This window comes from Aythya ferina (genome assembly GCF_964211825.1).
Source record: "Aythya ferina genome assembly, chromosome: 1".
Lineage (NCBI taxonomy): Eukaryota > Metazoa > Chordata > Aves > Anseriformes > Anatidae > Aythya > Aythya ferina.
Window position 1 is genome coordinate 42989449 of NC_140296.1, and position 21314 is coordinate 43010762.

Consider the following 21314-nt stretch of genomic DNA (forward strand, 5'->3'; position numbering starts at 1 on the left):
ATATACTTGATAAATTATAGTTTTGTTTGTTATAGTTAGAAATGTTGCTCTTAATGTAAATAGTTGACAAATGATGTAAATAATTTTGTAAGGCTTCAAATGTTTATACGTGGAAACACATGCATAAATTGGTTGCTGTTTTGCTTCTTTTGCCTCCCCCTACCTTATTTTTGTATTGTGGTATTTCCTATGCAAATGATGGAGCAAACAGCTGTATAGTTGTAGAATGTTTTGAGAGAGAATGAAATGGTTTATATATAAAAGACTTTTTTTTTTTTTTTGCAAAATAAAACAAAGTGCCTAATGTGCGTGTGTGTGCCCTCTGTAGCTCTTGACAATGACAGTTCTGTGTTTTTGCATTACAAACTGGAAATCATAGCAATATTAAGCTAATTAAGAATAAGAATGCATATTCTTTCATAGCAGGGATTGTCTCTTTGGAAAGTACCTAGCACTTCTGCATCCTGCCATGATCACAATAATAAATGTGAAGTGATAAGTATTAACTTCAGGGTGCTTTTCTGCCACCAGAACTTTAAAGGAAGTGTGCAGTAGGCTGAGAACAGTTGCAGTAGTCCATCCACAGGCATGTGATAGGAAAGGAAAAATACTCATTGGGTGCATACAAAAGTATGCAAATTCTCTCCCACTTTCAAATCAGGTAGAAGCTGTTCACACCCATCTACAGTGTTGCTCAAAAGTCATTTCTCCCCACAAAGTTCCTTCCATGTTCTGGAAAAACAGGAGGCTCCCAAAGAAGTGCCGTCCACAGCTGTCTCCTTTTCTGTTATTTTTGCTCAGAAGATGTAAGTACGATTCAATTTAGAAATTCAAGTTGGTGTGGGTTCAGATCTGGGGTTGCAAATGTGTTTCGATCCTTTCTGCCAAGCTTCAAGAAAATGGGTACACTGAACTTTTTTTAATGAAGTAGGTCTTACAACCAATGCAAGTTTCTTTAAATTTTGTTTATTATTCCAAATTCATATATCCAATTAAATGAACTATCAATTTACTCAAAATTCAATTATTGTCCTGTAAACTGTGGCTCTCATTCCTGTATGTCTCAGTTCTTTCCTTATGATCTAGCTTTGATTTTTCTTTAATTGATTTTTCTCTCTTAATTAGCCTCTTCCATTTCACATAAAACCAGTTCCACACATTGACTAATCCCCTCCTTATAGAAAATACCAAGGATAGGCATTAGTAAAGTCAGTGAAGCCCTGGTTAATTACCAAGGAAATCTGCCTGTGTCTAACCTAACTGCATAACCGCAAATACAAGAGCAATGTTTTGGAGGCCTGGAACGATAATTCCCAGCAGCATTACTGCCGCATTGCCCTTTTTTGATCCAGCAATTAGAAAAAGCGCAGCATTTCTTCAGAGTGTTTCTGCAAGGAGGGGAAGTTGGCAATGAGTTTGGCCATCACTCATGTGCTGTCACAGCTAAGAGAGAGTTACCAGAGCTTATTTTCCTGCTTATTTTCCAGGGTGAAGTAAATAACAGCAGTGTTCCAGGGCGCTCGGCACGCCAAGCCTCGCCGTTTGGCTCAGCCCAAATAACTCGCGTCCCGTTTGGGATCGGACCGGTGGCAGGTTTAGTGGCTGTTCCTGGACTTCTGTAGATGAAGACAGCTCCAGTTTCTGTGTTTCTCATGCCTTTCCACAACGAAGGCCCACTGATTGCATGGTTTCCGCCTTTGACGTTGCCTCACGCTCCTTTTAGATGTTTCTATTGCTCAGCTGCCTGCTTGCATAAACCAGCTTAATGGCTCCTTGTTAATCTTGAATGAAAGGCCATAATTAGGCCCATCTACTTCAGCAGCACTTAGCCTAACACAAACAGAAACACGAAGAACAGACCTATGCTCTGGAATACATTACAAAACTGAAGGTGGAGAAGCTTGCTTCACTGGCGAGTGCTACCTCCACAGCTCGTGGTATTAAAACAGTGGTTGAACAGCCTGTCCGATCTCAAAACCTGCAAGAAGAGGTAGCATCATCACAGTCTCTGCGTGGTTTGTTTGAAGCAGTTGGCGCAGAGTCCCCTGAGGTGCTGAGGCAACTCTCAAATCCAGCTCTCAAATTATCATTCCACGTGAAGGGAAAATCCAGTTGGCAAACTGGCTTTTCTAGTGATCACGTGAAAGCAACCTTGTCCTCTCCACTGGGTGCTGAGTTCCTTCCTGTGGTTTTTATATTAGCTGAGGGCCTGATCCTCCGCAGTGCCTCTGTGCCCACATGGGAATCCTGTGGCCTTCATTAAATGGGATCCTCTCAAGGATCCTTGTTTTAATCTGGTCTGTAAGGTGCCATGAGGCTCTGCCATGCTATACAACCACAACAATGGTTTTGCTGTTGACCTTCATGAAAGAGAGTCTGGCTCAACAACTATTATCCAGAAGAATGTGGTGAATTACTCATGTGCTGAATAATGCATCCTGGCACTTTACGTGTAAGAAGGCAGAGGGAATGTATTGGCCAATGTAAGCAGGAGAAGCAGCCCAATGGATATGCTTTTAATCAAGTGACTTGCATACTTTGCTTGTGTTTACTTATTCCTCCTCTCCTTCACCACTAACCATTATGCTGTTGTTGTCCTCTGCTGTGTTTCTAGCACCCCCACAAATGTTGTTGTTTGGGATTTGGGATTTGAGCTGACACAGGCCACTGGAGAAACTTATGGCAGACCGGGGAGAGAGGTCTACAAAGTCCCGTCTATGGCAAACGAGACGTGCAGTGGTTCCAAAGATTTCTTTGATGTTGTTGTTGTGCTTTTTAAAAATAGGTACTGTTTATATATAAATAAGTATGCAAATACATATTGGCATCTGTGTGTATGTGTGCCTGCTCGCTTGAATATTCAATTTAATTCTGACTCCTGGCAAACACTTGCTTTTGAAAGCGTTTGATGGCAGAGAGATCCACAGGTTAGCTGAGGAGCAGAAGGGGGAGGATAAAATGGATGTTCCTATGTTTGTTTCCTCGTGGAATTTCTAAACAATTAGGGAAATGTAAAGGTCTGTTTTCCCTGAGCTGTGTACACTGTACTCAGGAAAATGCAACAGTGAATTTCTGTTTCCAATGAGTAGGTTCTTTGTTTTTTATTTTGAAGTCTTTTAAATTCTTTTGGAGAGAGTGAGAGAGAGCTGTACGGAGAAGGAAGGGCAGTTACATCAACAAAGCTAATTAGAAAAAGAAAAAGAAAGTAAATCTTCAGCTGGGCAAGCTAAAAACATGATTTATTTCTGCAGGAGAGCTTGCGCAAGACAGCAACCTGAACTGAAGTCTCGAGTGTTGCTTGTCAAAGCAGAATTCCTCTTCCCCTAGCTCCACTTTTCTTTCCTGGTCTCTGCCCGGCCCTGTTTCTGCTGCCCATCAGTCTCAGGTTTAATTCATACTCTTCATTGCTCCCATGTCTCCAGCTACCACTGCGGCTCCATCCCATCCCATCCCACCCCACCAGCTGGGTGCCAGCTCCTGCTCCCAGCCGGAACGCACATCTCACCTAGCTCAGGTTCCAGCAGTGATTGCTCTCCCTGAGAGGGCAAACTACAGGGAAGCGAATGGTAGAAGCAGCTGTGTACAGAGCACTGACCAAGAACTGGGGAAAAACAGCCTGGAAGTGTGTCAGCTTTTCTCTCTTCTTCAGAAATTTCTGTCTGTTCCTATTTTCATTTGTGTGTCTTTTTTCTTTGACTCGGGCTGTGAAGAGCTGGCAGAGGAGTGAGATGAGAGTGTCACAGGAAGAAGGTGTGAACCTGGAAAGAAATGTCTTCCTCGCTGTCCACTTCTCTTTGTGGCACGAAGAATATCAGCACAGCTTGTTTACTTTCTGCCAGCCTCCCTACGCTGTATTGTATAACCAGGGCAAACTTCCTTTTTTCCTTACGTACAGTGCTTGTGTCAATATATAGGACACGCTACAACTACGCACACAACGACTTTTGCACCCAGTGTGATTTTATTTCTCTGCATGGGGCTCGGGAAACTGGTGGGAGCCTTCTCCTTCCCATGGGACAGGGTGAAGGCATGTGATGCCGAGGGGGATTCTCATACTGAGGCAGTAGCTCAAAAATGTTCAGCTGTTCAGTGTGGAGTCATGGGGTTTTCAGACATGCTTTTTTGTGCTGACCATCCCATTTTCCTGCCTCACTCTTTTTCACTGTAGTAGAGTCAGCTCAACAACAGCTTCAGCTACAGGAAGCTTTAGGAAAATGTGGTTTGACTCTTTCTCAAGAACTGAGGAGTCACATTGGCTGATTTGCCATCTTTTCTGCCTGGGAAATCAAAGTTTGAAGTCTCTTCTAAATAATATCCCCAAAGGCCATTTCTCTTCCCAGTCTCAGTTGTTGTTTCTGTTTATACTTGTTTGGTTTAGCTGGCTATTGTTACTGTGGTTTGTCATTATTTCCAATGCATCGGGCTGGATCACTAGACCAAAAAAAGGACGTAGGCACCCTCAGAGGGACCCGAAACCCAGTCTGCATGTTCTCCCAGGTCAATACCCAAGCTGCAAGGTTGGGTACTTGTGCTCTCTGCTGTTCTCTTTTTCCAGTCCCACGAATCCTGCACTCTCTGCTTCTCTCTGGCCTCAAGAAGGATGAAAATAAACTCTGTGGAGTCCTCTTTCTGGGTCCAAATAGTTTGTGGAGTGGTGAGCTTCCTAAGAAGTCAGGGATTCAGGCTTTCAGTCTTTTCAGGCTAACCAGGAATGGGCACCATGGTCCTGGCCACCAGAGGATTGTCCTCCTTCAGTTATCATTGTATAAAAGAGGAACACCATCACCAAATCCCTTCAAGGCACTGGCTGTGCAAAGAAAAGCAGTGGCAGCTTGTGAGAAGCTTCATCGTGTATAAAGGCAGAAAGCAAGCCAGAAGAGTGCCTTTGACATTAAGACCCCCAGAGGATTTAGGCAGGACAATGCCTAGTTTCTGGGTCCTGACCAGGGATAAGAGTGACCTGAGTCCTTAACAGCAGGAAGCCTGAGGCTCTGCTGCATATCTACACAAGCACAGCTTGAGGACCATAAGGAATTTTAAACTCATAAATTCATGGGCATATAGAGTTTAACCTGTAGGGTTAAACATTGACAGTATGCAGGTTTTCTGGGTTATATGCTTGCATTACACCCCACTTTAGGTGCTAAATCCTTTCTGAGTGATTTTTTGCTTCAGTGAGAAGGAGCAATGTGCAGCTTTGGTAACACGTAGCTGGGGAAGGCTTAAGAAATTTGTTTCTGTGGACTGTGTTGGCATCAGAGCTGGACTTGAGGTCTGGGTCTGTAGGAGCCAACTTCTTCTTCAGTGTCACTGGTGCAGAGCTGGCATTAGCTGAGCACTGCCAGCGTCTTGCAGGTGACTCCAGGCACCTTGCACACACATCAGGCTGGACCAGGAACTTCCACAGCTGATTGAAATGACATAGCAAAATAAAATTTAATTTGAAAAATTGCTGCATTACAGTATGACATAGAAGAGCTAAAGTCTGAGTGTATTGCTCTCGGGGAGCTTTCACAACAAATTTCTGGATTTCAGTCTTTTAATTCACAGTGTCTCCTGGGACTGGCTCCAGATTTTGTACTTATGAAGATGTTTATTTTCCAGTTCTGTTCAAATACAGCAATCTCCCAAGAGCAAAATTTTTGAGATTTTGACTGTGGAAGATGGCAGAATTCTTGCAAGATTAACAGCATTTGTTCTATAGCCAACTATCAATTAAAAACCTTACATGGTCCAAAACACTCCTCTCAGCCCATCTCTGATGGATCCCTTAAATGAACACTTGAATTCACAAAGTGCTGCTAAGAAAAAGCAATAGTAATGTGTTCAGATGCTCTTGAAGTTGCTTTTTTTTTTTTTTTTTTTTTCTATTGTGTTGTTTTGGTTTTTGTTCTCACTGTTCTCAGCTAAATACATAGTAGTTTTCTTATACAAATATTTCTAAGTTATTACTAAATTTACCTGTGGCTTTCCCTCCACCCCAAAATTAATAAATCGTTGTTTTCCTAGCACTGTATTTGGTTTCTCTCCTGTGCTGTTATCAGGCTAGAACTAAGAATCATTCCTCCTTTGAAGAAGCTCAGACAAATGGGTAAGCCAGGCTAAATGTCCCCGGGGGAAAACTTACTTCATTTCTGAAACATTAACAACAGCAATCAAATGAAATGTGAGTATTTTCAGAGTACATACTGTGCCTTAGGACATTTAAGCTACTTTCTTGAATAAAGGAACTTTTCAGTAACCTTAAAGAAGCATACCCTGAAAAGACAGTTCTGAGTATCAGATATTTCTGACACGTACCATCTGCAGAAAAAATAGGCTCAGGGGACGCATGTATTCCTCTTTTATCTCCTTTCTAAGCTTATTCTGTGTATTTATGTTGCTTAGCTTGCACTTTGTAGCTGGTAGTTTCCCTGTGACAGATAGTTCCCTGTTTTGTGATAGTCCCTTAGAAGCACCTTGTGCTGTTTCTTCTTAGTGTTACTTAGTTTGTTGCTGCAGTGGAGAACAGGGTGCTAGCTGAAGTCTGGTGAGCTGAAAGGAGGATGGCCATCTGACCGATCTTCAACTTGTTTCCAAGCAAGGATTGTTTTCATGAAAATATTGCCTGCTACCACGTGTCAGTGTACTTCAGCATACCTGAATAAACAGCTGGGGCTGGAGGATTGGCTGATGAAACTGAATAAAATCAAACTTTATGCCATTTGCACAACTGTGGTTCAGGATGGTTTGGCCAGCGCCTGGACAGACATCTGATTTGAATTGTTTTCCTGAGGTCAGTTTAACTGCAGAGAGTTCCCATCTGCTTCCTCTCATATTTTTTACTTCTTAGTGCCACTGTGGCATTAGCAAGATGGTCAAATGTTGTTTATTCTTCCTCAAGTGTCTCATCCGTGGCAATTAAGCACAACCATCTGAAAAAACACCCTTACCAATTAAAGGGAACAAATTAATCTTACGGCCAAGGCAATGCATAAAATCTGTCTGCAAGCAAATGTTTACCCCAGGAAGACAGGTAGGCAGCCTCCTCCTTGCAGCAGTGTAGTGGTATAAGTCTTAAGACTGAGAAACATGTTTCTGTTCTAGTAAACTAAACATGATTGGGACTGCTCCCTGGCACTGAGGCTGATGGAGATGGAAACGGCTGCATCTGTGGTATTTGTCGCTCCTCCCCTCCATGCCCCGCATACAGACTGCCTATTGAGAGTAGTCTGGTCTGTGCCAGCTCTTGGCCTGCATTTGGGAATTGTTTGGGAAAGCTGGCTCTGGCCCCGTTGTGCCAGGCACTATGCTAACAATTAAACTGCACAGACAATTGCCTTCCAGTGCCTGGGAACGCTCCTTGGCACTCTCTAATTTGCCAATATGGACGTTAGCTTTGGAGTTCAAACTTTGGCAGATTCAGCTTGGCTTCCCCCTGGCTTTAAAAGGAGGGAAACAAACAAAAAATGGCATTCAGGGGAGCAGTTCTGCTGCATGTGGTCCTTCTTAGAGCCTGAGAAATATGCAAATACACAGGCTCTATTGATTTTCTTCAAATTATTCTGCATTGACAATAGAATAAAGACAAAAAGCAGAAATGACCCAGAAAATTGCCTTACTATTAAGAAAAATGAAAGGGCATTTTATTTTTATTTTTTGTTATTTTATTTTATTTTAGTGAGTGACAGAGCATGGGGACGATGTCTATATGGGGGGCTCAGCTGGGAGGCTCCTCAGGGAGCTATGTAGAGGAAATAGGAAGAAATGTTCCTTTTTAAAAAAAAATAATATGAGAGAGGAAAGAGGTCTAATCCCTTTGAAGCTCACAGTTTTATGAGAGCTTTGTCCTTGGGAACTATTCACCAAAGATGACTAGAGCCGCTTCGAGCTTTGCAAAATTACTACAAACATAAGGTGAGTGGCTTTATCATAAAATTGGAGTGGCCATTAAAACTTCAAAGGAGACGTATGACCTGAATTTTACCTGTCACAGTCTGGAGTATTTATTATAGGAAGATTTGATTCCTTTCTTTAGTTAACAGCCTGGTACTCACGTGAGGTCATGGGCTAGATTATAGTTTTCATTGGTGGTATGACAGATTAGATGTTAATATTTTATTGCTCCTGACCTTGGGAATCCATAAACCATCGGACAGGTGAGAACTGAAAAAACAACAACCTGGCTCCTTTCACAGTGGGAGCATATTTCTAATGCCCTAGTGTGGCCATAGTGGTATGTTTCCATTGATTAGCATCTAACCAGGCTGACTTTGACAGAACACGTCCCTCAGAGGATGTTGGAGACTGCATTTGTTTAGGAGCCCTGGTCAAGCAGCACCATTGTCCATTTACTGCAAGCTTTGAAATAAGAATGCCCCAAAGGAGAGTCAGAGTTGGCAGTCAAAATGGTAAGGAAGGAAAGACACTGATAAAGCCATGTTTTTCCCAGCAACATCTACGTATTTTCCCAACCTTTGTTCTTCCTTATAAATCTGCAGGCTCACTGTGCTCATACCAGCATGGTTCAACACCTCCTTGTCTCATGGGCACAGAGGTAGCCTCTTCCCCTTGTTCTTGCTGGGGCTGCCAAATTTGCCAAATCATCAATTGGTTCCCTTTTCTAATGCCTTGGTGCACTCTCATTTTCAGTCTTCTCCTTTCACTCCTTTGAAAATCTTCCCCAAAATTCACGTCTTCCTATGATTTCCCATCTGCCCTTCCAGTGTTTTCTACCATTCTCCTGCCTGCTCCCAAGAAGTGCTTGTAATGGCCCACTTAAGAGACCAATTGCCACACAGGTCTTTGGCTTTCCAGGCTGCTTGTATTGCATCTTAGCAGGCAAATAATAGCTGCATCTGAGTGAACACGCTTGCCTGCAACTGTATTTGTAAATATTCAGAATCATTTTACTAATATTTGCATGAGTCTGAGATGCTTATTGTTCTAAGAGAATATGGCAATAGTATTTTAGCAGTACTCGAGTGGGATCCTCTATAAAACTGTTCATCTGCGTTTTCCAGAGTTGGTTAAGTAACATTTGCAATATCCTAGTTGAGGAAATAAAACTGGTAAAAGAGAACTTGATTCAAAGGCACGGTATTACTGTGGCACAATTGACAGCATAACCTGTGGGTCTGGATTCCGAGGCAAATACAAACCTGTACATAGTTTCCTACATCCAGATTAAGATGTCAATAGATCTGAAAGATGGGATTTCAATAGATTTTAGGTGCAACAGTAGAGATAGCCAGCTTGCTAGTACTGCCCTACTTCTACAGGTACCTCTATGGTCAGCCTAAAAACAGTGGTACTTTTGCTTATTAGGAATAATGATGGTGGTAGACAGCTTTTGCATAATAGGCCTGTGGGAGCACTACTTTCTCAGGGACTAAGAGGACCACAAGACATTTTACTTTAGACCACTATTGAAGTCATCGCCAGCATGACAGTCCTAGTAGCCTTGCCTAGGCAGACAAGGCAGGGTACTCCTTAGAAAGAAAGACTTTACGAAGGGAACACTGGATCTGCATCAGCTGCTGAGTTCAGAAGCCAGTGACTGTTGTGATGTACAGAAGTAGACATGCAAAATCTAGATGTTATGATTTTAAGTGCAAAAGTAAGTGATCTACAGACGTGTGTGACAGGACAGGCTCAGACCTCTTCCAACAGTGTAATTGAACTTGGAGATAAGATTACAATCTTTGAAATAAAATGAACAAACAAGAAACAGATTATCATATAGAGATGCAAGCCTGCTTACTGAAAGCCAGACCCTCTCAGAGCTATCCACCTTTCCGCACTGAAGTGAAAGAGAACTGCAGGTCTCTTGGGACTTTGACCAGGGCATCTCTGTTTAATCCTGATGGCTCTCTTCTCACCTCTGCCACGACCTGAAAACCCACAATCTTGTCTCTCTTGTTCACTCTATTTTCTTCATCCTTCTCCATTACCTCCCAGTCCTAGCCATTGTTTATCCTGATAATTCATGGCCTGCTGTTTCCTCATTCCTTTCTCCCTCCAGTCAATACTGTTATCACAGCAGCCCTAACCACAAAGTTTCTGACTGGCATTGTAGTGGGATGTCCACCCTAACTGAGGTCATCTCACCATCCTGCTACCAGGAGGACCCTTTCCTCTTCCAGGACAGCAAGAGAGAGACTCGGCCTCTCCTTTCTTGCTGCATCAGGCCCCTTGCATTCCCTCTGCTCTCTGACGCCATACCGGTACCCCAATCCCTTCACATATGGAAAACCCAGGATTAAATTGTTCCACCAGCAGCTAACAAGCCACAGCAAAACTGGCCTGGCTGGTTGGAGACCAGCCAAATAGCAATACGGTGGATCATGTGTCACGGGTACTTATAGAAATGAAATGTCACAGCACTCAAATAGAGAAGGAAGACTTGGTCTCAGGCCACGAGGTGTAAAAAAGCTTTATTGGAATATTTGCTACTTGAAACTGATCATAAACCACTTATTTCCACTGCTAAAAGGGGCCTGGCAAGCAGCTTGCTGGGAAACATTTTTTTTTTCAATTACAAATATATGAATTGCAAACTGGATACCAGCCTGAGTAAGACTTGTAGAAGCAGATAGACTCTCTAGAGTACCTGGGAAAAAATGCAGTGGAATAAAGTCCAGAGGTAGGGTATTTACATTGCAATTTTATTAAAAATCCTGTCTGAGACAAAATATAGACTGTAACTGCCATGTATAAGGTTGTGATGCCACAAAAAGGAGCTAAGGCTTTTAGCATATTGTTTCTGGGAAAGTCTATTTCCAGATTCTATTGTCAGTGTTAAAAAAAATAAACTCATAGGACCAGTAGGATTTTGTTTTAAGTGATCAAGAGAGTTGAACCTTAAAGTGTCATAATAAAGACAAGTGTTTTAATGAATAAAGTGTGTGGCATGAAAAAAAAATCTAAGAAAAGTGTAAAAGGTAGGATTCAGAAGAACAGAGAAATTTCTAAAGGCTTGACGTGTTCTGTTATGTAACAAAGAAGTGAGAGAATCCATACATGGTGTTTCATGTTAGGCCTAGGAATAAAACAGGTTCTTCAGACCCAAATAATCATAATTAAGCTGGATGCAAAAGTGTACATTGATTTAGCAAGAAAGTTCTGCTTACAAGTACCACAGCCAGGCAGCTAATCACACACAAAAGGTATCTTTTTAGTGGACAGGATGTATTATAGTGTCTGATCATTCGTCACAGCGGAATTAAATGAGCAGTGGATAACACCAGAAGTAGCAGTTGCATCCAGTCTCTCTTCTTGATGTCCAGCTCCTTCTGTAGCCAGACCCAGTTCCCTCATAAGACCTGCCACAACCCAGCCTGGTCACACTGCTCCAGCCTCTTGGCCTTGCCAGGCAGTGTCTGCCCCAGTTCCCAACCCATAGTCCACCATGTCTGCTCTGCCTCTCCCATCCACCCAGGCCTGTGTCACTCCCCAGCTTCCTTCTCATTCCCACAGTTTTGCTTCAGGAGTCCCCCAGTTCTGACTCTTCATCTTGTTGTCTTTTCCATCCAGCTGTCCCTCATGTCTAAACTGCTTGTCTCTGTTAGCAAACCATGGTCATGTAGTCGTTGCCTTGCTCTTTCTCAAGCTCCTTATCTAGACTTGCTGTCTGTGTTTACACCATTGGGCCCAAGAGTGCTTCCCAGTTCCCATGTCTGTATGTGTACTTAGTCATGCCCAAGCTCCATGCTGGAATAGAAACCTGGATGTGTATGCTGGATGGGAGCTGCAGCGTGTCCTAACAGGCCTGACAATTCAGAGGACCAGGAAACAAGGGCCCCGAGATATGCTGCAGAGCAAGTAAGTACAGATGCAGCAGCTGTTTCTCAGCTAGCTGGCTCTCTAGTCCCAGTTCCAAGTCCAATTTTCCGTACGCAGTCATCACTCCCCATCTCCACGCCCAGCCAGTTTAGGTTTCTGTTCCCCACTTTGAATCCATCTCACAAAATTTCTCTTCTCAGTGGATCCCATTCTGACCTTCTGATCTGACTTAGCCTTCTAATCACATCTCTGAGTCCAATTCCCACTGCCTTGCTTCCAGCAGCAGTCTCCTGGAGTATGCAAGAGACAGGTTTCTTGCTCTTGGGCCTCGTACATGACCTGTTTCTGCTCCTGGCCACCTCTACCAGCCACAAAGTGATGAAGAAAATCTTCTTTCCTTTAGCTCAATCGTTTTGTGGAGACAGCCAGCACTTGTGTCCATAGGCGCCAGAGTTCCACCCCTAGTCTGAAGAGGATTTTACAGCCTGGTCATAAAAAGTTTGATGCCAAATGTCTTGGACATGTATTAACCTTAATGTGAGCAAAGAACTTGGATTAACATACATGGTGAGACCAGATTCCCTGCACCAATGACCTAGTAGCAGGCCTCTACCCAGACCTTTGTTCTGTGTCCAGAACCATGTTTGTGCAATGTTGTTGCTTGTAGGAAATTGTGAGAAGCTCAGGTAAGTTCAGTGACAGCAGGACTTTAGTCACTTTAACCAAACAAATCTCTGAGCAGGTGCATAACTCAAATTTTCAAATTTTTCAATTGCCTGAATTTGGGTTGATTTTTGCAGGAACGTGGAAAGACACATAACTAGGTTTGCCAGCATTGCAAACTGTGCTGCAGGGAAAAACCTGACCGCCAGCTGTTTTCAGTCACCAGTCTTACATTGTTCCCTCCTGGAAGAAGCTGGAGAAGGCAGTCCATGTGTGCCCTCAACACCAGGCTCTACTCTAGACAGGCTTATTTCTGAGCTGTGTGCTGTATCTATAGCTGCACCACAGCTACTATTGCTCCAAGGGTCATTGTATTAGGAGCCAGGTTCAGGCTACACTCACAGACAGGACTGTCTGCTACTGTGTATTTTTGTTAAACTAGGACACAAAGGCTTTGCCTTTCAGCATAGGATCACTCTGTGGAACAGGGTGCTTATGAGAAGCTCTAGACTTTCTGTATCTCTAGGATATATTTAAAAGAGTTCTTAAAATGTTGATTTCACCTGGTCATGGTCTTTAAGGGACAGCTTGGGGGCAGAGCCCTCAGGATTACTAGCTGTGTGTTCAGTAAGGTCACTGGGGGCTGATCCTCGACATTTCAACTCTACCTGCTGGGGAGCAGTTACGATCTCTGACTGTGATTACTGACACTGAGCTCTGCTGGAAGGCAGCTGGGGCTGCCTGAGCAGCTGGGAACCAGCATGTACCGATCCTTTGCTTCTTTCTGGAGTCAGGATGTGGCTGAAGGATGTACCCAAACCTAGGAGCTCAGAGGGGCTCCATCCATACACCTTCTTCAGGGACATACCAAATGCTTGATGAAGTTTGCTGAGGGTTAACTGCTATCTCATTCACTCTGTGAATTGTTCTTCCCAGTTCTGTATTTTCCCCTTTTTGCAGTGCATTTGTCCCCATCTCCTTGTATTCAGGCTTCTAACACTTAATATTCTCTTGTTGGTTCCCTGTCTCCTTAGATGTATGTATAAAAGTTCATGGAGCTGTTGAAGTCTGTCAGCTGACTGACGCAAAGCACCATAAAATAACCCAGGTCGCATACCACATCCAAGTCAACCTAAGCCTGGGCACCCCAAATTCTTCATGCTCCTTTGGCTAGTGCTGCCAAGAGGAGCTGGAACTTTCAACTAGATCTGACATATCAAAACCAAGCAATTCTCTGTCTCTTTGTTCCATGGCCGTATCAGGTTCTAGTCTGACTTGAATGGGAGAGGTATTCTTAAGACTGCTTTTGTTTGTTTATTTTCAGATGCGCATACCACAAAAATTAGATTAGGGTTTGGATTTTGTCACGGCTGTCTCCTGCGAAGACTGGTTCTGTCTGTAGCAAGTAGTTTCTGGAGGGCTTCTTCTATTAATTACATGCTGCCACCCACTTATTTCCTTAAGGCAGATTTTGCATCCGTGATTTCCGTGTGAAGCTTCCTTCCTGTAAGGTAGTGTGTCTCTAAGGTGGGCAAACTGACATCATAGAAATGGCATTTACAATCCAGGGGTCAGAATATTTTTTTTCTGCCACATGGAAGGATGGCAAGCGCACGGACTATGTGACAGAGAGCATTAACTCATTCTGTGCTAGCACAGTAAGCAATTGCAAACTGAGGCTGCAGTGGGAGATGTAACTGTTACCTTGATCCTGTGATCCCACATACGCTTAACTTTACATTTGTAAACAAGGAGAAGCACAAGATAAATACACAACACTAAGGAGATGATAATTTGGAAGTTTGTTAACATAATTTACTTTTTACTGGTTAGATGGCAGAGTGTTTGAGGCATCTTGCTGAGGGGCCAGAGGTGCAAGTGCAAGCCTTGATTCAGACTACAGTTAACAGTCGCAGTCAGCCGCCTGTATTTGGACACTCAGCCATTGGACTATCAAGACAGAGATGAGGGTCTGCCTACACAATTAAGGCCTCACATGAGCCTCACAGACCAGCCACATGCAGAGAAATCTCTAATCTTGGTGTACATGTTAGTCTTGCGCTGCAGGGTCTCTCTGGTGACTTGGTGAACAGTGCTTGGCTCACAGCAAGGATTCCTACATATCATTGCTGTCTATGTCCATGGAGAAATCTGGGAACCGTGGTTTTATGATAACCAAAGGTGATCATGGCCTCTAACGATTTTTTCACTTTTCATTTGTATATGTGAGTACCTTTGTCTTGTGTGTGTGAGTACCTTTCGTTTGTACCTTTGTGGACATTCAGCTTTCCCCCTTTTGCACCGTGGTCCTTGCTTGCACTAGCACCATGTTTTCTTTACTTTCTGTTTCTCTTTCTCTCCCTGCCCTAATATTTACCTATTCTGTTCAACACGATGGAAGGTTGAGACAGCCCAGCCGTGTACCTGGGGTGTTCCAGGTTGATGGCAGAAAGGTCTGGGAGGAGGTGTGAGATGTGTGTCCCTCTTCAGCCTCCTGCAGCACAAGTGTGTCTCAAACTTTGAGCAAGTGTTTTAACTGTGAGGTACAGGGTACAGAGAAGTTTGCTGCTGTGGCCTTTCTCAGCCACATTTTACATTATCTTATGTACTTTGTGTGCCCTGAGCCCTGCAGGTAACCCGGGGTGGTGATGGTTGGTGTGTGTGAAGGCTTCTCCATTGAGCTGTTTAACACAGTCCCAACCCAGGCTCTTTTGACCTAGGATGCAAATGAGATGCTTTCTGTTTTCATCTCTGTTGTTTCTTTTAACCTTTCCTCATTTTCAAGGAGAAAGAAAAGGAAATTCTCAAAAATATTACTTAAACAGGCACTTTATGCAGAATAAAATTAAGACAAACTAAATTACCCTGGTGCTGTGAATTTGTTTGGCTGAGAGAGAAGGTTTGTCTTGTTCTTTCACCTAAAGCTCATTAAAATTTCTTTCCAGACATGTTTTGCCACTCAAATTGTACTCCTGCACGCTATGAAAGCAACAGAAAATTAATTCATCTGAGGTCGGCTGCCCATCCCTGCCCCACTTTCCAGTGTGAAATCCATATGGCCATCAGGACTCTGCCTTTTTGGGATGTATTTGGGGTTGCACCTGAGGCCCCACTTCCATCCCCAAGCAGTGGGAAAACTCACCTGAGAGGCAGCTGCAGCTTTCTTTTGTGCAAGGAAATCCCCTCACATAGCATAAGGCTGTTATTGTGAAGGTAACTGACTCTGTGCCACCTTTTCCATATTAAACATTGGCAGGGGAATTTACCATGCCAGGTAGAACAGCTACTGAGTGCTCTTCTTGCACCAGGGCCAGCGAAATGTTAGTTACCAGACTGCTGCTACTTGAGCAACAGAAAGTTTTTGAGGGTTTGATGGAACATCACATAGCTTCAGAACCACCCAAAAACCATCTTTCCCCTTTCCCTTTCCCCTCTCCCCTTTTCCCTTTTCCATTCTCTTGGGTTTAAACTGGAGTGAAAGTTCAGCCCTTTCATGCCTTGTAGGATATGGATAAAAAGAAACAGAAGCATTTTTAGCTTTTAGATTGACATCTTCTTCTTAGTTTTATGTCCCTGATCTCATCTGCCCTATAATTGTGTCAAAGATTTGTTTGGAGTAGTTGTGGTTTAAAACTGGAGAAAGCTTTGTCAAAATTTATGTGCAGAAAGTCTCCTGCAACATGGTTGTCGGTTAACGCTGTATGACTTCATTTACAAATACAGTTCAAGGAACAGAAACTGAGTAGAGTGTATTTTGACAAATGTCTTAAAACAACCCTCCTTTGAGACAACTGATTTTGATTTTTCCAGCTCCCTTTTCCAAAAACAGGAACTTAGAACCTGAGTTCCATTTTATTTTCTGATCATTTAAGTCATACTTCCTCCCAAGTAGTGACTTCACAATTTGCATCAAAGCACACTGTTTGTTCCCCAGAGTAACTATTATTGGAGGGTAAAGGTATAAATGTAGCCCAAACCTGTCAGCTATTTGGAGACTATTAATATAGGACTTCACTATATTGCTAAAACTGCAGAGAGCTATACCTCCTATAGATTCCATTCATTTTTTTTGTTTGTTTGTTTGGTCCTTAGGTTGCACAGCTGGCCTGAGCTGATATAAATGTTATTCTGGGAAGTACAAATAAAGCTAATAAATCTACCTGTAAAAATTTTACTGGCTGTTCTACGTCCACACTTAAAAATGTTCACCCAGGAAAGTTTTTTGTTTCAAATGCTTAGTAAAAGGAAGTACAAATATGTGTTTTTATAACTTGTAGTCCTCCACTCTCTAAAGTTACATAGAGGCCCTGATGGAAATTATCACTGAGCAAGATTTTTAGTTCTCCTGACCACACTAACACAGTGACTTAGTTTGCTAAGGAAGCCCAAATGTTCCTTAAAATGTTCCTTAAATAAAACTGAAAGGAAGCTGTAGAACCTCTGCTTAACAATAGCAAACAGAAAACAGTGAGAGCACTTGACGTTGAAAATTTAATTTTCACCACCATGTATTTATCTGAGTTTAGCACCCACTCTTAGCTGATAAGGAATAACTAATCATGATTTAAGCATTTCTTCAAACCTAGCAACCTGTTGAACAGCTTCTTAATGTGCCTATCAATCACTTGGAGATAAGGATAGTTTGCACTCATAATAGCTAGTTGTAAAAATAAATAGAAGTTACTATAACTAGTTCAATCAACAATGGGATCTTTGAGGTCAGAGTGGAAATAATCAAACAGTAAGTATGAATAGGCTGTAATTTTTCTGATTAACAAATGTTTTGCTTGTCATGTGATCTTGAGAGCTGCTCTTAGCTTCTTAGAGGACTAAAATACATTTCAGAATGTATGTATTTACATTAGAGGGTTAAACAAACACATGCACATACCAGTTACCTTCTAAAGCTATCTGTGCATGCAAAGTTTCTTCTTCTTTTTGAAAGTATCTTTGTTGTAAATTTAAATTTTCAAAAGGCCACTTTATAAAACACTGAGCATTTAAAAAAAAATGGAAACCTAATAGTGTGTAGATAGTACTGTGGAATGCAAACTACAAATTACTGACATACAAAATAAACATATTACTCACATCTCTCTGATACAGCTGAAAATATAACAGCCAACAGGAACATATTAAGTCTCAACACCAGTTGCTGATCAAAATAACAGTGCCCATATATAGCCAGTAGTTGTGCAAGAGGAATAGGAGAACTATGGCTATATCTGTATATACATCCCAATCAATGACAACCACAATCTGAAGATTGAGGAGACATTGGCCCTAGCTTTATGAATCCAGAATAGATGCTCTGATCACCTTTTGGAAGCACCTGTTTTTGGCAATGATTATATAAATATCATAACCCCCTAACATTTGGTATTTAATAATTGCATCTGTGTTATATATCTAAAATAGCAAATGAGATGATGTAAATAACTTTCTTCTCTCCTTACATGTAGCCTGTACAAAAATACAGGGTCTTCTATGTTCTGTGATAATCACTGCAGTGATTTCAAACGGGGGTAAATATGTTTGTAACCCTTATATTGAACTCAGAAACTTGTATATGCCCATGATATTGTACAACCTGGAAACATCTGTGCTCTTAAGAGACGGAATCACAGAATCACTAAGGCATGAGGAGACCGTGGGAGGTCTCTCATCCTACTTCCAGCTCAAAGCAGGAACCGTAAACCAAAACCATAAACTCAGACTGGGTTGTTCAGTGCTTATCCAATTGGGTCTTAAAAACTTCCAAAGCTGGAGACTGTACAGCCTCTCTGGGCAACTTGTTCCAATGGGTGGTTATCTTCACAATTCTTTTTTTTTTTTTTCTTTCCTTGTGCTTATAGCTACTCAGAATCTCTCCTTTTTTCAACTTTTGGCCACCACCTCTTGTTCTCCTGCCATGCACCACTGTGAAGGACCTGCCTCTATGTCTTTGCTGGCCTCCCAGGAGGCACCAGGGGTTGATGTTACGAACTCCCATGGGCATCTTTTCTGCAGACTGAACAAACCCATCCTATGTACAGTGCAAGGACTCCAAATGGAAATAAACAGCTGTTGGAAATCCTTATGTTGGTAAGAAACCACAGCATATTTCCTCTATCAGCTGTTTGCTTCTAACCTTGTTCATTCAGTCATGAAAGGAGTGACAGCACTTGACAACTGTCTCAGATCTTAGATATTTAATTAATTTTCACCTTTACCTTCCTGAAGAAAAGAATGTCCAGTTCATCACAAAGTAGGATACTAACATTTGACCTGATTCTGCAAAGCAATGAACACTCACAACTTTTGTATGTCTGACAATTCCCAGAAACCAGCCTTCTATTAAATACAGTGAGGGTGTTGGCTATTTGGTGTGTTTCAGTATTCAACAATATTCAAAAGGAAAAACTAGTCAGGAGACAGCAAACTACAAAGCATTCTAGAGAAAAATTTGCTTAAAGACCATGGAAGAATGAGATTCACTGATGTCTAGGAGGAGCAGACAGAACTTCAAATACCATGGAGTCATTTTGGAAAAAAACCTTTTTGGAACAGCAGATTTGTGGAACTCACTTTGTTTACCACACAAGATCTGAATCAATTTTGTGTAAGGAAAAGAGCTGTTCTAAACGAGGTGCTGTGACTACTTACCTATCAGTCACTTTGATCTATTTTGACTCATCCTTTTACATTTGAACACAACACAGGAATACAGTAACTTCCACAGGAGCTGATTGAAGAAAACAGAATATATATAATGAAGAGATGAGCAAATCTCCAGCATTGCAGGCACTTTAGCTGGAACTTGGCCTTTCAAAGAGACATCCAGCTTTTATTTTAAGGGTCTCATGTGGAGAAACCTCTTGATCCCTTGGTAGGTTTTTCCATTTGTTCATTACTCTGATAGCTGAAAAAATAAAAGATGTATCTATTCTCTAAACACGACAGTGCAAATGTGTTCATTCAAAGGGATCAAACCAGAATTTTATATGAATTTTCCAAGTTACTTCTTAGATCTCATTTGTGAGAATGTGTGTGTGTGTTTGACTTAAACCCAAGTCTGTCACTGCACACTTGTTTTATGTTTCATAAACTTAATAAGACCTCTAAGTAAATGAAGTGGGAAATTATTAAATGTCACTGAGGACACACATAAATATCAACTCTTGGCTCTAAAAAAATGAGTCCTCTGGAAAACACGTTGAGTAAACTTATTAGTATTTATGTAAAACCACTCAGGTCTCCGGCAATATAATTCTAAAAAAGGTCTTCCCCTCAGGTAAATAAACCTCAGGTTCTTAACTACTTGTAAGGTTTAAAATGTCATAACACAAAATATTGCATTATTTTGGCTTAATAAAAGCATTTTAAATTGTTTCCAAGACTGCAGTAAGGGGTTGTTTGTGGTGCCAGTGATGGCTGCAGAGAAACAGTCCTTATTTCAGGGCAACAGCCGAGCATCTGTGACGTTTACAATCATATGAGTTACAGTTTAAAAGTTTAAAGCTTTCCCGTAAATGATGATCATAAGGAAATGGATTAAAGAAGCAAAATATAGAACTTGTTGAACTAGTCTCTATTTTAAACGGGATTATATCTGACAAAGCCTTTTGTTTTAAAGTAGCCATCTCAACAGCAGCAAGAACAGATTGGGTTACTTAAAGGGCCACTGACAACACAGAGGAAACAGAAACCCCTGCGAGTTAAGACAGGGTGCCTCAGTGTCGGAAAACAGGAACTGTTTGGTGTGATATCATCTGCTGGTTTTGCTCATTCCCCCCAGTCACCTCATTGCCTTTATCAGGTTGTGATTCAGTCTAAGAAGGCATGGAGTAATAAGGAAAGAAAACTCCCCTTTCCGCTGCTTTCACCCATGTTGGTGAGCTCCCCATCAGAGAACTGAGCGTGGGAGCCTGGAGAGGGAAGCTGTGGATCCCAGGCCCATGTGTCTGGGTAGGCATGTGGCTGGTGCATGGAGACCTTCTTCTGCACCACTGGGTACCCCGGCTGAAGCTACTGTGATCTCTGGGAATGGGAACAGCACAGGAATGAATTACATGTTTGATTTTGATGGGTGATTTTACCTTTTCCTTTACAAATACTCCAGTGCCCTTTTCCCCTCTAACTGCACAAACATACTGTTAAACAGTGGAGAAACCCACAGAGCTGTTCTGTTTAAGGAACAGGAAAATGTATTTTAGCTTTTGCAAGGGAAAAAGGGGAGAAGGCTGTTTAAGGGCACTGAAAAAGTGGGATGATCCCTTCAGGCAGTCTAAGAAATCAAACTACAGTTTAAAGGACATCGTTGAGGGATTTTGATGGAAAAAAACAGGTGGTCTTGTAATCATTTTCTGAACAAGAGTATCCAGCGTATCCAGGGCAATCACACTGGGCTCAGGAGTGTTGGGATTTTTTGGATGGAGGCCACATGAGATAGCTCACAATACCTAGGAAATTCCAGGAAAATGATTTTCAGGGCCTCTGAACCACGCTCTAAATGACAGTATGAGGGGGTGGAATTCAGCTTCAGGTTGTAGATGCCTAAATTAGGTGTCACTGCAGGCACAATGGGAGCCAAGTGTCTGAGCACCTAGCATGGTCAGTGGAGTTTTAGCCAACACAGCATGGGTCTAGAGAGCCACATGGTATAGAAGTCTTCTTTGTCTCAAGCGGAACAACTCCTTGAACTTCCTGAACTGTCCATATACGCCAGTTTTTATGGATGAGTGGATAACTTCACAGAGTTTTGAAAGAACTGCCTAGAATTACACTGAATATTAAAAAAAAAAAAAAAAAAAAAAAAAAAAAAAAAAAAGGCCAGGAATTATCTACAATTATCTATGCAGGGAGCTGAACTAAACCTAAGACAATTTTTGTGTTTTTATGAGCTAAAT

General features: G+C 42.0%; 1 long non-coding RNA gene across 1 annotated transcript; it reads left to right on the forward strand.

Moving 5' to 3' along the window:
• The first annotated feature begins 703 nt into the window (after positions 1–703).
• LOC311422225 lies at positions 704–2850 on the forward strand. The gene is made up of 2 exons (XR_014685235.1): positions 704–806; positions 1488–2850. It is a non-coding gene; the product is annotated as an uncharacterized lncRNA (long non-coding RNA).
• The last annotated feature ends 18464 nt before the right edge of the window (positions 2851–21314 follow it).